This window comes from Bemisia tabaci, chromosome 10 (assembly GCF_918797505.1).
Source record: "Bemisia tabaci chromosome 10, PGI_BMITA_v3".
Classification (NCBI taxonomy): domain Eukaryota; kingdom Metazoa; phylum Arthropoda; class Insecta; order Hemiptera; family Aleyrodidae; genus Bemisia; species Bemisia tabaci.
Genome location: NC_092802.1, coordinates 4,455,287 through 4,473,621, shown reverse-complemented (window position 1 = coordinate 4,473,621; position 18,335 = coordinate 4,455,287). Strand labels below are relative to the sequence as shown.

Sequence of the window (18,335 nt, the reverse complement as noted above, 5' to 3'; positions counted from 1 at the left end):
TCGCTGATTGAGAACGAAACATGGAGCGAGAGTGCAAAGTCGGTTTCGAAGTTTTTCCAGCTGTTCCGCACCGTGGATCACCCTACATAAGTGAATGCCGACTGAAGAATTGATTTAAAGATGTAAAACGTGCTTTGGAACTTATCTCCTCTAATGCTCCATTCCTACCCTGTCTAGTGGTCCATTGAAGTACATTTTGCATTTAGGAACTATTTCTGGCTCATCCGTAAAAACGCTTATGCGCATGAGGAAACTAACACTGCCGTGCTACGGAAGAACGCCGTATGAGGTTTCAGGCGTTGCCAAAATTCCTTTGAAAAATCTTCAATTTTCAAGAAAATTTGTGAGTTTCTTCCAATTCTTCTGATAATTTTGCTTGTAATTTGATCTAAAAGTCTGCAAATTCCAAGGAAAAATATTGATAATTTTCTTCAAAAATAGAATTTTTATCGGTGGAAATTTGGTAACAACAGAATGTTCATACGACGTTCTTCCTTAGCACTGCAGAAAAGTTCACAGTATATACGTTGTGTCCAGACTACGCCAGAAAGTGTGGTTCCTAGTTGCAAAATATAGTCCAATTCTGAAACAAGCGGCAATGCTGCTTGGGAACTACCGCGGTGTTGGTGAATGTGTTCATCTTGTCGCGCGCTCAATTGAACCTGAGGTCGCGCGAACTAAATTTTGACTCATTAAATGGCGGATCTAATATAGAGCGGTCTGCTCCCCGCCCTACTATTTCCGCTGGAAGACTTCGCAATTCAATGAAGTGAATCGCTCACCCATTTTGACATGAATCGGCGTGTTTACACGATTTGATACTAATCGACATGGGGCACCTACGGCCTGAGTAAATCTCAGGGGGGTTAGTATGGGTGCGACAAATATTTATATTGACCCCTATACATTTTCCAACAAAATATATTGGCTCCAATATGCTGACCATTTGGACGTACTTCTGCCGAACGGAACTATATGCATTATGACGTGAGCCCTGTCATGCATATATTCTTACGAGTCTTCAGGGCTCATGTCTTAATTCACATAGTTCCGTTTGGCAGAAGTACGTCCAAATGGTCGTGGAACCAACTGGACCACATTTGGATCGCATTCAGCAAAAAGAAACCAGCGTGATTACAGTGTTTTCAAAATTGTGCAACTTCTCCTTTTCTTTTAAATATACTTAATTTATGTACAGGATCACAATATACACAATTATTTCCCTTTTAAATTAACAATGTTGTGGTGGGAAGCCAAAACTATTTGCTGCTCCAGGAGAATTTTTAGATAATTTTGAAGAAGCAACATTTTGACAACGCAGTAAATCGCGCTGGTTCCTTTTTTCTGAACGCGATCTATTTCGCATCAAGAAAGAACCGCAATTTCTGGCCGGATTTAGAAACAACGTAGATGCCGTTTCTTCCCCCATGCAGATATGTATTTTTATGGATGAGACAGGAATGTTAGTTCTTAATTCGAAAATGAAGCCCAACTAGTCCCAAAACTCGTTCACAGTTGCCTCCCTCATTGGTGACGACAGTTTCAGGACATTTTGTCAACGATTTTTTGTCCGCGCACCTGTTTTGTCCAGTAGTTTACGCCCACACGTAAAATTAGCAACAGTGACTTAGTCCAAGCGTTATATTTTAGTCCGTATGTAAAATTATATTGACAATATGGAAATGAGAAATTGAGAGAGAAGGAGGTGTTGTTATGGTTGCTCATTTTCTGAATGAAATGTTATTACTTTTTCCTTTTGAATCATCTTTTTAAATTGTCATTGGTGAATATTTGGTTTTATATTTCTATCCTTCAAAAATTCTATGTATAATATACCTTATATATGTGTAGGAACTTTCTTTTATTTTTTTAATTTTATCTTTACGAAATTACTTCATTTTGAAAACATTTATATTATTAAAACGAGACAAATATTTGTAAAACCTTTTTCAAGCGACATTAATCTCAATGAGCCGCAGTTGTGCCGACAGAAACTGCACAAATGAATAAAAGAGGAAAAAAAACAAAGAAGCACGCAATCTTTAGTTTTAATTCATTTGTACATCGATCTTTTAGAGTCAATAAATACGTCAAATTTTGAGCGTTTCGTTGCGCGAACACCTCGCTGCAGCACAATAAAATCACAAAATGTAAAAGAAAAAATTAAAGTGCTTTGGAAATCATTAAATTTGATACGGAACCACCAATATTTAAAAAAAACACGCATTATATTATTATTCTCCTTTGATAAATTGATATATATTTTCCCCCATCAATTTAAATGAGAATAATCAATGCGGAGTGTACAAACATTTCAAAATCATGAATTATAAAACGCTGACTATGAGAGTATAACTGTTAAAGCCGAACAGAGCAAAGCGGCGTGCTGCCAGCATGCTGAGAGGCTCACTGGCGCCTACGAACCTAAGTGGATACTTCACGCATTGCACTACGCTTGAAGTATCCACTTAGGTTTGTAGGCGCCAATGCGCGTTCCGCGCTGGCCGCCCGGGCCCGCCCACCGTGCGGCGGCGCCTGAAGCAACTATTTCACAACAGGGGTAGTAGCAATAGCATGGTAGCATAGGTGAAACTGTTTTTATTTTATAACGTGTTAAGTTCTACAAAACACGGGAAAGTCTTGATGGAAACACGGCGCTCTTGCTTAGCACGGCAGATTTCCCCATGTGAGGCTATGATAAAGAATCGATTATTTTGTTCGTTGCGAACACCCGGTTTATCTATCCTTTTCCATAGGTTTAAATGGATTGCGTTTTGCAGAAAAGAACCAAGCCACATCAGGAACTGCCAAATTTAACTGGGCAATTTAATTTTTTAATTGAAAACGTTAATGCGGACTCCAATGAAAATTTTAAGGAATTTGCCTCGTTCGAGGTAGTGATTTCACTGAAATTTGCACAAAAATCTGCGCAACCGTTTCTTGTAGAAAATCAACTGCTGATAAAATTTGGTAATAACAGATGTGGCTTGGTTTCTTTCGTGACGTGGTCCAACGGCGGATCAATCTATATTTCGCAAAGTACGCCAAGTCACTGATCACAACTCTCGAATGTTTATGCGGCGTTCTTCCTTAGCACGGCAGTATGCACCTCAGATTTTCAGGTCAAGTTCTTGACAGTATTTGAGGAAGAGTGGAGATGTTGCATGTGTGAGGAATTTGCGATTTGACTGTTGATTCATATGTAAAAGTTGGCGAGAAACACGATGGTGCCATTGGTTTTCTCTGAAATCAACTCCCAAGCTCCCCAAAAGCAACAACAACCCAAAAGCTCTCAAGTTGAGGCCAAAATGGAGGGCATATCCCATGCTATCCTGAGAGTCCACCTCTACATCAAGACAAACTCTCCATGCAAGGATAGGGAGCAAATACATTGACAGGGCTGCCACTTTATTTTGGGACTCTAAAACTGAAAGCAAGGCAATCCCGCTAATGTATTTGCTCCCCATCTTTGCATGGAGAGTTTGTCTTGATGTAGAGGTAGATTCTCAGGATAGCATGGGATATCCCCTCCATTTCGGCCTCAACTTGAGAGCTTTTTTTGAGCTTGGGAGTTGATTTCAGAGAAAACAAGTGGCACCATCGTGTTTCTCACGAACTTTTACATGTGAATCAACAGTCAAATCGCAAATTCCTCACACATGCAACATCTCCATTCTGTAAAAACATTGTCCCAAAGTACATAAGTTTTTCTGCTATGATTCATTGTTTCCAAAAAAATTAAAATGACGTTTTTGCGTTGCACGGCAGAAGTATCGATAATCTCTCGCCACTGGCATCCCACTGACGACCACATACGGTTGATGAGTCATCCCTCGGCTAGAACAATAACTCGAATCCGACTTTACTGCCTTAAAATTGTGCATTCTCAGGGGAATCTTTGTCGGGCTGCCAAAAGAGGCCGAGCAGATGGCAAGCGCTAATTGCCCGTGCACTCATCGTTAAGTGATCTCTCAAGTTGTCAGCCAAAATACGACATTCGTAATTCACTCCCCCCCCCCCCACTCCTTCCACTCTGCTCAGAGATCACTTACAGCCGCAGAAAATATAAAATAGTTTAGGTACTGACAGCCTCCTGTAATTAAAACGTGACATTGAGGCTCGCAAATAGTCCGGTCAATCTATAATTTGTCCGGAAAAATCGATGTATAAAAGGTTTCTTTGCGGAAACATGTTTAAATAGGCCACCAGAACGACATAACACAAGTTCACCGGAATCGGCTGCTCGCTACACGTAAAAAATTAAATTGCTGATTAACAATTCAATTGCCAAAAAAAGAAGTGACTGCAGTGTATCAATGTAGATTTCACAACAAAAAGAATGCTGCTTCAACCAATATTGTAAGCTAATTTAACCACTTTCATCACTATTGTAAGCTAATTTAACCACGGGGGTGGTTAAAGTAGCATTTTTTTTTTTGTTGTTGTGGAATCTTCGTTGAAATATTGCAGTCACTTTTTTAAGCAATTGAATTGTTAAATCAGCAATTTAAATTTCTTCCATGTAAGGCCGCCATCTCGAAAAAGGCGGGCTGGGGGGTCAAAATACGCCCCCGGAGGCCGGGATTTCGCTTGTATGTCAAAAACAATCAATCCTAAGGGAAATGTCATTGAACTTTTTATAAAAAGCACATTTCCTATGAGGAACGTTGCACATTTATTAATTCGTGACTTCCAGTTTATGAGATATCGCGGTGGTGAGACTAGGAAAATCGAATTTTGCTTGAAATCGCGATTTTCCCACGAAATCTGCGATCATCTTAAAACGGCGAGTCTAAAGGGAGAATTGTTCTTACTTTGATATCGAAGAGCGTAAAATTTCCAATCGAATATTACCTATTATTTTATTACCATTAACAGGTACGAACACAAACTCGTGTTCGTACCTGTTTTTAGCCTATTCCTCCTTAGAATTGTCCATTTTTTAAAAGAATGTAGCTGTGTTACATTCTCAGGTGAGAACTTGTTCACTTGTATCCGCAAATCTGCCCTTATTTCCTTTTTACACTCCTCAGTGCAATTCTTTACTGGCAGAATAAACGCTGTCTCTTTACGTCAAAATGTTCTTTCGAAGTCACGGGTGAAAATTTACTTGTATTAACTTCTGCTTCTTGTTTTCATTTAATTTTTGATAGACTCTGTATTCAAATATCTTTGTCTCCACTCTGCATGAACCGTTTCATCAATTTTACCCAGTCATTCTTTAAACGTATCCTCTCTTGTCTGTTTCTACGGTCTCTTTTAAATCGAATGCAGTATCATCGTTTCTAATATCGCCAAAAGTGCGGCAGCCGGTCGGCGCGGAACCCGTATGAGCGCCTACACGACTGCAGGAATACTTCACGCATTGCGCCAAACACAACGCGGTCGTTGGTCGGCGCGAACAGCACACTAACGCCTACAAGAGTGCAGGAATACTTCATGCATTGCACCAAACCCAGTGTGGTCGCTGGTCAGTGTAAAACGCTTATTGGCGATTCTACGGAAACTGTCCAATTTGACCTCCAAAAAACTAAAAATTCAACTTGATTATTTTAGATCGATGGTTTTGTTTCCTTGTCAAGAATAGTATCAGGCCTCAAAATGTAATACGGGTACTTTTTTATTAGAGATCCCCCCCCCCCTTCTTTTTACACACAAAATATCCTTTGCGGTGAGACGGTCGTTACATATTTAAAAAAAAAACGGCGAGTATATTCATCAGCAGTGAAGCACAATCTCAAAAGTCGGTAAACTTGCAATTGGTAGTGAGGGCTATAAAGTAGGCACACAGATTTTTCAGAATATCACACGCTTCAAAAATAAAAAGCGTGATGGCGCTGATGGTCGTGAATCACAAAAAGGTTCAATGGAGTAAATTTGCCCTTTTAATCTTTTCAAAATCGTCTAAATCCGGGATATACTGCTGTGCGATTATATTTTGTTGTTAACACTTCATCTTTCGGAATGAAACATTTTTTTAGCGATTTTGACTGCCCCTGGCGACCGTTTTGACGAACAAAAACACCTGTGACGGTTTTGACGTTGAATTTATTTTTCTACGATTGCCCATTTCAAAAAAACCCTGGTAAAAATTGGCAGTAGAATCTGTGTTCCAAAATACCATAGACCTACGGCTGGCTTTAAGATTTCCAACAGCTTCTATAGCCGGCTACACAATTTCTAATAGCCTTTTGTAGCCGATGGCGATTAAGCAACTCACAGCCAGGCGATAAAGTGTATGCTAAACGTCACTAATTACGGACGCTAGGACTTAGTGAGTTTTTGGACCGCTGCTCTCTTTTTGAGCCGTAGTATCTTGATTTATTTTGCGAGGAAAGCTCCGTACTTTTGATGGATGCCTGTCATTCCTAATATATTAGAGCACCTTCAGTTTCGTATGATACCGTGCAATACCTCTGGTGTGAAATAGTTGCTTCAAGCGCCGTGCCACGCTGCGGTGCGGCAGGCGGGCACTCCGGCAGCCAGCACGAAACGCGCATTGGCGCCTACAAACCTAACAGTGATACTTCACGCGTTGCGCAATGCGTGAAGTATCCCTGTTAGGTTTGTAGGCGCCAGTGCGTCGCCGCTCCGCTTTGTGTTAGGCTCTAATATTTAATCTGGCGGAGTCGGCGTTATTCAACTCATTATTTTGAAATGTTTGCACATCCTTTATGGATTATTCTCGTTTTAATTGATGAAAAAAAATATGTATTAAATGAAAATATAATGTGTGTTTTGTAAATATTAAGGTGGTTCCGTATCGGACTTAATGATTTCCAAAGCGTACGAATTTCTACAAGATTTCTTATAGCCTTTTATAATCGATGGCGAAAAAGCAACAGCCAGGCGATAAAGTGTAAAGCCCGGCTATAGGAACTATAGCCCGGCTGCATAATTTTTTATCGCTTATTCGTATAGCCCGGCCGTATTATTTTCTCCGCATTCTACAGCTTATATGCTTTTCTGTAGCCTTCTTTAGCCGGCTATAAGAATTCCTGTGGTATTTTGAAACGAAGCTCGAATCGCCAAATTTTACCAAGGAAATTATGAAAAATACTGCAACCTCAGCTCACTATGCACTATCTGACGAAGTTATTAAAAAAAATGTGTAAATATTCTTAATTGTTTGTTAAACACTTCTCCACGCTCTGATGTCATCTCCAACTCTTGGGAACAACCCCAGTAAGAACTGACTTTTGAGTTTTCATGCACTTATGCCCATTTTCCCCCGGACGGACGCAAATGAGTGTTGGATATTCAAAACATCTTAGGTACCATCAGATTTTGTTATGATTTTGTTTTTTTTTCACTCTTTGAGAATGTAGTGAGAATGTTGATACCCGAGTCATTCAGTACAACAAATTGTGATTTTTTGTACTAAATCTCTTGAGTCTATCTTTGCATACTTAATACTGTAATTTCGCATTTACGCGATCTAAAACTTTAAAAACTCACCACCCGCTCAGGAGACAAATTAATATAGAGACCTACAGGGATTAAAGTGTTAGGGCTCATCCCCTAAAATTGAGGTACTACCCCAATTTTTTGGACGAAATGGACATTTCCATTTAATAAGGGTCGGACCACGACCCAAGTTGGGGGAGTACCGTAACATTTTGGTTAGTAGCTTAATTAATTGGGGCACTACCACAATTATGAGGTACTACCACGATTAATTGGAAATACCCGTTTCATCCAACAACCACTACATCCTTGTTTGTCGTGGACGCGATAAAACTATACAAATTTATTATCAAACAAAAATTTTAATAGGTGCATTGCGCAATGTGCAATATTGATTACGAGGTACAAATGATTCGGGTTAACAATGGAATGAATTATTTCTAGTCGAATGTAAAAATATATCTTCCACTACCTCCCTTTGATGTAAATGTAGCAGGCAATTAGTCAAAACAGGCATTTTATCAAATAACTGGGTGGATGGTCAAATTTCGACGATTTCATAAATTTTGTAAATTAATGGGGCAAAGCCCACAAGTTTGCAATATTTTGTGAAAAGTATTCATCAAAACTACGAACTCTTCTTGGTTCTCCCTCTTCAAGAATTTTTCATATATTTACATGTCAAATTTTGAAAATCCTGTATTTTATGATACAGTGAGAATGTCAAGATAAATATCCTCCCTTTTCTAATAAAATCATTTTGATGTTCGATGAACGGGGTGAGGAAAGAGAGGTAAACAGCCCAAAGGTCGAATTCCAAAGAAGGAATCAAAATTCAGAGCAAGGAGAAAGTCATGAAGAATATTGTTTGACGGGAAATTTGTATTTGAAACATCGTTTTTTTATTCAATTAAAATTATTTGCTCAACAATCGCCAACTGGCGATTCCGTTGGGCGCGAAGCGGCCTTTGGGGGCGCGCAGCGGCACGGAGGCAGAGACCCTTAGTTAATTCAAAAGCTAAAATTCGTATAAAATACTGTTGTATGATGCACATTTTTACAGAGAGTTCTTTCTCACGAGAGCAATGAATTATTTCGTCTAAAATATAGAAAAAGAATCAGAGTCTCAATCTAAGTAAGAATATTTGACTATTTGCTTCGGCATTTGACAAAATCCCTGAATTTCCTATTTGCCCGCGACATATCGACGGTGTAAGTCGGCAATCACGTAACTCGGTTTGCGACGTCGTAAACTTCCTGTCATACTTTATTTTCTAAACGGAAAACTACTCAACAGCAATTCTTTGAAACTGCTGTGAGTTTTCTTCTCTGTGCGAAGAAAATTCTGCAAAATGAATGATGTCGATTTGTTCTCCTATAAAAAAATAACATCGAGGCGGAGATTTTTAGATATGTTATGGCGGACTTACGCAGTCGATATACAGTCCTTCTACAGAGACACCTTAAGCCACTCGGAGAATTTCTTCTTGACTGGTCTATCTGCCTCCTGATCCTTAATGCGCACGGACTCAGGCTCAATACGGATCCTTTTCAAGTTGTCGGTTAAATATCGCCTACCTTTAGAATGGCTTTTGCCCCACTTTTTCTCAAACTTGCGGACTTCCAACGGTTCTGTCCCGAGCCAAGATTCCCGGAGTGTTTCCCAGCGCAAAAATTCCCGGATTTCGATGGCGTTCAAGTCGCAGTGGCACTTCTCACCCTAGCGCGACAACCTGGCATGAGTAAAATTGATTCGACGAGGGCTCTGATCCGTCTCTCTGCATGAGTGATGCGCGTCTAGTGATTACCGTGGTCCTTCGATTTTCTTCGAGAAATATGGGCCCCATGATAATCAAGTTGTGCAGGGACGACCATCCAACCCTCCCTGTCTTCGCAGATCTTTTTGCACTCTTCTTCCGTGTGGACTTTCCCTGGAATCATCGACGCACAAAGAAATTACGGTAGCAGCGCCCGGAAGTAAAAGCACAATTAGGAGAAAAAAGAAAGCAAGGGCAACAATGCTGCCGTGTTAAGGAAAAACGCCGTATGGACCTTCAGGCGTTGCCAAATTTCCTTTGATATAACGCAAATTCCCTGGTGAATTTATGAATATTTTCCTCCCAATTTTCCAGATGATTTAGTTCGGTATTTTACCTGAAGAGAGGCTGCCAAAAAAGATGCTTGATTGGGTTCCTCCTGGGAGGAGACGTAGGGGACGCCCAGTGAGAGGTTGGCGACAGGGGGCGTTGAGTGAGATGAGGGAGTGTCAACTTCCCGATGACCTGTGGGAAGACCGAGCTTTGTGGCGATTAGGCGTCGTAAAGCGCCAATGAGCGCTATAAAAGCGACTCATATGTATGTATTTTACATAAAGATTCTGAAAATTTGAAGAAAATTATTTATAACTCTCCTAAAAAATAAACATTTTATCGAAGGAAATTTGGCAACTCTCGAATGTTCATACGGCGTTCTTCCTTACTGCCGTGATAGCGAAGAGAGCCGTAAGTGCAAAACTGAAGTTTTGAGAAAACGGGCTCAGAAGCTTCTGAGAAGATCATTTTATTGAAAGAAGCCTCCGTTCTTTGTCAAATTGCCACTAATCGTCCGGAGGATTCCTAAAAATCATATGGATGATTAAAAATCGACTGATTTTATTTCCATTACATAAAAAGGGTATTTTTCATTTTCATGCTAGGTTATTGTTAGGCAAGACAGCCGTAAGTGCTATCTTCTGCATGCTTTCGTGGTTGCGTTTTGGACGCACAACAAACACATTTTCAGGTTAGAAATTGGCAGAAGAGGGCGGCACTTTACTGGAAAGCACTGTTTTCATTGGCTCTCGTGCATCTTGAAAAAAACTGTGTCATTTTTTGTGCACTTACGGCTTTTACATACGTCTCGTTTTCATTAAATTAGGGTGAATTTTGCTGTTTTAGCTGTCTCAGTAATTTCATCTAAAAGAGTTTAGACGAATTTTGAAGAAAACTCGATTTCGAAAATTTTGCACTTACGGTTCTCCTTGCTATCACGGCAGCTTAGCACGGCAGAATGAGACTGTTGCAAACTTTTGCTAGAACAAAAATAAGAGTTGTTACTCATAGAAAATGTCTCAAAATCACGATAAGCGCATCGGCAATGTCTGATATGCACTCCATACTTCACAATCTGCATGAGAAATTCGCGTTTTTTCGAGCTTCCCGTTTCAAAAACGATACCACGGCACAGGATTGTTAGGGAAGTCATTCCATCCAACCCCTGGTCACAAGGATACTACCTAATATTCAACATAGCCGACGCCAGTCTGCCGAAACAGATGTGACGGAACGATGAATCTAACCATCTGATATAACAATCGGCGTGTTTACACATTTACAGTTTTCTCGCTTTGACAGATATCCTCCAAAGAATCATACTAAACCAACAAATTAGAAAAATTCAAAGATATGATAGCGGAATTCTGTTTGGAAAAAAAACTCGTGCATTCGATACAGCTATCGATGTCTGTGTCAAGTGTGAGGTTTCTTTCCGAAACGGATCCTGCCAAATTGTTGGTTTAGAATGATTTTTTGGGCTCATGAGCAGGGGCTATCGCTCTTTTTTTGGCTAAAAATTCAAAATCTACCGAGATTTTTTTCATAATCAATGCGATATATCGCACGCCAGACACCGTGACAAATTGCCTTATGTTGATTTCCTTGAGTTCCTGACAATTTCTATCGATTTGTAAAGATTTTGTAAAACCACTTTAGCTCTCGAGTTATGCTCGCTTGAAGCTCCGAAACTGGTCGAGACAGTCGCAAAAAGGCAGAATTTCATTTGGAGACAAAGCAATTCAAAATTTAGAGGGGTTGGAGGATCAGGAAGTTTTCGTTCGCTCTGTAGAATGATATATTAAATGGGTCGCAGGCAATTAGTTAAATCAGGCATTTTATCAAATGCCGAGGCATTTTACATTTTCAAAGTTCATAAGGTTTAATATGTTTCCACAAAAACTTCGCAAATTTTCAATATTTTGAGACTATAAATCCATCCAAGTACAAACTGTCCTTGCCCTGGTAAAAATTGGCAATAGGAGCTGTGTTTCAAAATACCATAGGAATTCTTATAGCTGGCTAAAGAAGGCTACAAAAAATCATATAGCTGGCTGTGGAATGCGGAGAAAATTATACGGCCGGGCTATACGAAGCGATAAAAAATTATGAAGCCGGGCTATAGTTCCTATCGCCGGGCTTTACACTTTATCGCCTGGATGTTGCTTTTTTGCTATCGATTATAAAAGGCTATAAGATATTGTGTAGAGATTCGTGTGCTTTGAAAATGATTAAGTTTGATACGAAACCACCTTAATATTTACAAAACACACGTTATATTTTCATTTAATACATATTTTTTTCATCAATTCAAATGAGAATAATCGATTCAGGATGTGCAAACATTTCAAAATCATGAGTTGAATAACGCTGACTCCGCCAGATTAAATATTAGAGCCTAGCACAAAGCGAAGCGGCGACGCACTGGCGCCCACAAACCTAACAGGGATACTTCACGCATTGCGCAACGCGAGAAGTATCCCCGTTAGGTTTGTAGGCGCCAATGCTTGTTCAGCGCTGGTTGCCCGCCCGCCGCGCCGCACCGTAGCGTACCGCGGCGCTTGAAGCAACTATTTCACACCAGAGGTTTTGCACAGTATCAGACGAAATTGAAGGCGCTCCAACATATTAGGAATGGCAGGCATCCATCGAAAGTACGAAGCTTTTCTCGCAGAATAAACCAAGATACTACGGCCCAAAAAGAGAGCAGTTGTCAAAAAACTCAGTAAGTCCTAGCATCCGTCATTTGTAACGTTTAGCATACACTTTATCGCCTGGCTGTTGCTTAGTCGCCATCGGCTGTAAAAGGCTATGAAATTGTGTAGCCGACTATAGAAGCTATTGAAAATCTTACAGCCGGCTGTAGATCTATGGTATTTTGGAACACAGATTCTACTGCCAATTTTTACCAGGGTGTATTTCCCGTCCAAAAATGCTCTTTGTATTTCTTCAACTGTCCAATTGTGAAAATTCTTTATCTATAAAATGCTGCATAGTTTGAGACAAATGTGCGTTTGAGGATTGGAGAAACCCCATCTATCATTGTATGAAGTAAATTTTCATAGAAAATTGTTTCCCCTGTGATCAGAGATTTATTTTGTCTTCAGTGAGCGAAATAATCAGAATGACAGTCTATGTAAGCATACTTCACTAGTTGCCTAGGAATTTAACAAAATGCCTGATTTGGATATATGCCTGAAACTTATAAATTAAATACTTACGTTCAGGTTCCTCCGAGTGTACAAATGGCATTACCAGGCAGAGCGTCATGAAAATGAGGCATCTTAGATACAGCATTGATGGAATTGGACGCGACTATCGGGCATTCGAATTACCGAAGGGAATAAGAGGAGGACAGCTTCGTTTTGAAAATATTTTATCAGCTTCTGGAATACAATTCAACGCGCATGCAGCGAGGATATTCGATCCAATCGACAGTTTTCTCTGAAAATTTTGCGGGGAAGAAGAAGGTGCCACTTCACTGCGCTTGATGACTTCGACTCGAAAAAGAAACTGCAGCCAATCAGGATCAAATGAGGAACGCTTAAAAACCAAGATTACCTCCAGGAACTGATCGTTATCCTCTCTTTGCGATTTAAGTTCAGTCTCTTTCGTATTCAGTGGCGTGGCGTGCTTTGCAATGTATCGATTGATCTGCCATTTAAACTTATGGAAAAATATCGATAGACAGGGTGTTCGCAGCGGACACCTTGATAATCGATTCTTTACCATAGCTCCAAGTGGGGAAATATCGATGGTCAATCATTCACGCCACGCCACTGTACGTGTTCGCGTGACTACAGAAACGAGATTAAACTGCAGTGCACCTACATTTGTAGAGTAATCGTGTAGAGAATGGTAGAGAAATCGTCGTTCCCACACGACGGAACGTAACCCCATTCCAAGGTTGCGAAATTGACTTAGGTAAACAATCAAATTTTTTACGAGAATATATCTGTATAGTTTTCCTTGAAAATGTATTTGATTTTCGCTTCGGGTCGGAAGAAAAATTAGTGAAATTTTCAGTTTGGAATTTTCAAAATAATCTTGGTAAAAATGCACTTTGCGTGGGAAAATTTGGCAACATTGAAATTCAGTTGCGTTCTTTCGTGAGGAAAATGACGAAATATGCGTTGGCTGCAGGTGTTAACACTGACGACTTTCTGACGATGGTCTCGTATTTTTTTTCGCCATGTCAATCGGGAAAACATGTTTTCATAAAATGTTTTCAAGGTCACATATGGTTTCATGCAAACTACAGGAATAGAAAAAAGGCGAGCCTCCTGACGCAAATTACACGCGGTTAAAAAACTGAACCGTCCTTTGAGCAAGGTGAAAAAATTTGCATTCAAATCGGAGGAGACAGAAATGATGTCGAGAGGTCTCTGTCAATATTCGTGGCCCAAAAATCGCCCGTCTCAAGTAGCATTTTTCAACGGAAAATTCGTGATATCTTTAAATTAGGTCGCGATTTTTCTTAGGATTTTTTGGCGATAAAACCTCCAAAGAATCATCAATTTCTGAGTCATTGTCCTCGATCTTGTTGCAATTTTATCTCTGTAAAATTGTGTTTGGTCGAACCGAAATTTTATTTCAGTTTATCACGATTTTTTGTTCGATAATACTGCGATGAATCGCCGTCGATAAAACTGCGATTTTTAAAGCAAATTTATGCGATGCAATCGCAATTCATCGCATTTTTCCCTCCAGTAATAATAAACCGACGTCGATAATCTCACAATACATTCTCTGATCAAATTGCAACTGATCGCGATCACTGCTACTTGAGATATCGACATCACGGTCCCTACTATCACCCTGACTGAATTTTACAGAAAGAAATGTTGCGTCATATTCAGTTAAGATATAAAGAAAGAGGTTTAAGGTGATTCGACGGACGTCATATTTTTTGTCAGAACGGCATGCGATATATCGCATCCATTGGTTCCATTTTTTCAGCCGTTCGTCATTTTTCTCCAATTTTGAGATCGCAATTCTGTGGTCAGGAGACTAAAGCACTCACTTACCAATTTTAACAAAGAAATCCAACGTAATAAAGGCGTGTTTTTTTTTAGAGAGAAAACATCGCATGCGATACTGATATCGAAACTGCACTCGAATGCGATATTTTCTCTCTAAAAAAAACACGCCTTTATTACCTTGAATTTCTTTGTTAAAATTGGTAAATGAGTGCTTTAGTCTCCTGACAACAGAATTGCGATCTCACAATTGGAGAAAAATGACGAGTGGCTGAAAAAATGGAACCAATTGATGCGATATATCGCATGCCGTTCTGACACAAAATATGGCGTCCATCGAATTACCTTCAGCTTTTGGGCACAGTCTTTCCTCCCAAATTTATGCATGCATACGTGTTTGTATAGGAATGTTGGTAATTAGACTCTTATTTAGGGTAGAAGGACAGAATCATTTCTATACAGGATTAAAAAATAGTATACTTATAGGCCGCTCGTACCGCCATCGCGGTTTTATCACGGACGGAATGAGAGACACGCAACGATAGAGCGAAAGCGACAAAACTACACCGCGCAACTGTTCGTGCTCCCAAGTCGGTCATATTGCCATTACAGTTATTGAAGGAGAACTCGACAGAGTAAGAGACACGAAGAGAGGGGAATTGAATAGTTCTCCGTAATCTCTGCTATTCTAAGGAAATGCTGGCCGTTTGATATTGATTGGAGTTTTGAAAATATGAAGGTCATCGATTAGACAAAATAGCAGAGATTAAAGGTATTTATTGGTATGGAGCTGCGCGTAGTCCACCCTAACCCAAGTATCATTTTTCAATTTAAAAGTTGCAACAAGTTGAAACAATGTTGGTATTAGTTGCAACTTTCGGTCAACTTTTGGTCGATAAGTGCCGATTTTCGGCGATCTGCTCGGAAGACAAAGTTGCAACCTGCTGAGATTGCAAAATTGCTGAACCAAAGTTGTTTAAAATCTAAAAATACGCAACCAGCAATACTTTGAAGTTGAAACATGTTTCAACTTAATTGGAACTAGTTCCAACAATGATAGCTCCTTCGGGGGAGAGAGTAGGCAATCTGCACATCAATCTATTACTTAATTGCAAGAATCAAAATATTTTGTTGCAAGTTGTTGCAACCTCTGCTACTTGGGAAGGAAGTTAAAACGAGGGGTTTGCAATCGAAACGGAATGGGCCTGTTGCAAACTTCAGCAATCGGAGCGAAAAGAGGAGCGATTTCTTACAGAAAATGGCTCAAAATCACGGACGCATCGGGGAAGTCTGAAATACACTCATAATTTCACAATCCTCGTCAGAAATATGCGTTTTTTTAAGCGTTCCGCTTCAATGACGATATTATGGCACAGATGAACATTTCGTAAGAGGCGTCGCACGGTGGATCGAGTCAATCGGAGAGGTCGGACAAAGTTTGGAAACTTTAAACGCTTATAACTCCGTTTATACAAGACTCTGAGGTTCAGAAAGTGGTTTCATCGGTTTCCACGTACGATTTCCTTCCAAAAACACCCTTTGAAATTTAAAATGTGACGAAATAAACATTCAAATTTTCAGTTTTAGTCAAATATTTCATGTCCGACCTCCATCTTCGACTCGATCCATTGTGCATCGTTCCAGCCAACCCTTCACTGAAAAAAAATTCTCGTCGTTTTTACCAAGGTCCGTTGGTACCTTTACAATCCCACTTTTTTTTTACCAATGATTGGTAATTTTACCAAGACAGACTGGTAAACTTACCTAAAACCCGGTATTTTTACTGTTTTTTTTTTTCAGGTAAGAATACCACTTTTATTGGTGATCAATTCCCGGTAACTTTGCCATTTCATCTCGGTAATTCTACCATAGTCGATAAAAAATATTGGCGTTTTTACCAAGGTCCGGTAAAATTACCGAGAAAGTTCAATAATTTTACCGAGATTTCTCGGTAAAATTACCAATTCCATAAATGGTAATTTTACCGACAAAAAACGGGGATCAAATAGAACCCTGAATTCTTGGTAATTTTACCCGTTTCTTAGTAAATTCACCGAGACTTTATTTTCAGTGTAAGATGCTACGCAATATTCTACATGGTATCGACGCCAGCCAATCCACCGAAACACACGTGACGAAACAGGATTTTATCAACTGACGAATTTAACGGTATTTACATTAACCTTCCGTTTATCAAGGCCATGGTGTTCTCTTACGAAGTTGAATATTGAGCAGCATCTTGATGCGCGAGGGTTGGGTTGGATGGAACGACTCTTCTCACGAAATGTTCACCTGTGTCGTTTTCGAAGCGGGAGGCTTAAAATTAACGCATGATTCTTACGGAGATTGTGAAGTTAAGAGTGTGTTTCAGACTTTCTCGATGCATTCATCGTGATTTTTGAGCTATTTTCTACAGGTGATAACTTTTCTTTTTGGCTCTAGCTAAAGTTTGCAACAGCCACACTGGCAGAAATGCATTGATGTGCGCGGGGATTGTTTTGAGAGAGGTGATTGAAGAAGAAGATTGAAGTCAAAGGTGCAAAAATCACGTGTAATTTATCCTGAATTAACAACAAATGACAATGTTCATTTAAATTAGCTCTTAAGGAACAATTCTTGTGAGCAAATGATTACTCTCAATCATAAATTCCTTAAAATCGAACACTCGTAAGATTGCCACAATTCGAACCGTGTGCCACGAAAGCTAGTTTAAATTTTTCAAATGTGCATGTGAGCGTAGTCTGTGCATTTATATAGAGTGACACAGGATTACATACGAATTTTGAAGGAGTCGATTCTTTGGGTCAAAACTGGTCTTTTTTGTTGTATAAGTTTTCTTTCAAAAATGCTTTCCCGGGGGGCCACGACCGCCCAAAATTGGAGGGGAAAAAATCGTCTATTTAACACTGTGACAATGTTTATCAACCAATTTTAGTTAAAATTGTAACTCGGGGTAAATCTTAATGCTCTTTTCATTTTTGACCTCCAAACAATGAAAAACTCATTTTAAGGTGGGTTTGGGGGGTATCGAACCTAAAAGTTGTCAAAATTAATGCCTCTAGCGACAAAAATCGTATTTGACGGCACCACTAGATTCAGCGTTGAAACATATTGAGGAAATGAATATCTTGCGTTTTTTCGCTATGACTCATCTTTCTCAAGATAATAGGGGGATATAATGGGGTCCCCAGGGAAAGCGTTTTTGGAGAAAAAAAAAAGTTATACCACGGAAACGTCTTTTTTTTACCCGACGAAACACTCCTCCAATATTCTTACTTAATCCTGGGTCACCCTGTACATTATCAGCTCTCAGGAAAGTCCAAGGAAACCTAATTCGGACGCACAGTGGCTAGTTATCATCAAAATCCGGCTTCGAATCAAAGACACTTCGTAACGCAGGAATGGAGAATTTGCAGGTGTCTGAAATTTGAAGAATTTCGTTGAAGTGGAAACTACTTAGTGAACTGAACGCGAGGATACCCTTGGTTCATGAACCGAACAATTATTGGAGAAGATACGACAAAATGATCTAATCTGCTGAAATGCATGTTTAAATGGGAAATGCCATCAGATGACGTCACTAGGTGCACTGAAAAAAATGAGTTAGCGTCAGATGACTAAAAATGGTTTCTATACACTAAACAAATTGTGTGATTTGGACACACCATGATTTTTGGTTCCTGTACACTAACCACTATTAGTGCTGGAAACTAATTCCGCTATACTCTAATTCGCATTCGGTAGGTTGGGTCAACTTAACCTCAAAACTGAGAGAGGAGAAAAACGGCTTAGCGATGATAACTGGACAATACTTTCAGGAAAAGATTTCTTAAAAGATGAGAGGTAAAAATCAACTGAC

The 18,335-nt window shown here is 39.7% G+C and overlaps 1 protein-coding gene and 1 long non-coding RNA gene across 3 annotated transcripts in view; one reads left to right on the top strand and one right to left on the bottom strand.

Moving 5' to 3' along the window:
* The window catches only part of LOC109041900 (myophilin), a 143,600-nt gene that overhangs the window by 47,840 nt on the left and 77,425 nt on the right, over window positions 1-18,335 (top strand). The gene's annotated exons all lie outside the window — the stretch shown is intronic.
* Window positions 8,270-13,298, bottom strand: LOC109037257 (uncharacterized). Its single transcript, XR_011900650.1, has 2 exons — window positions 12,719-13,298; window positions 8,270-9,338 (listed from the first exon to the last, which is right to left on the bottom strand). It is a non-coding gene; the product is annotated as an uncharacterized lncRNA (long non-coding RNA).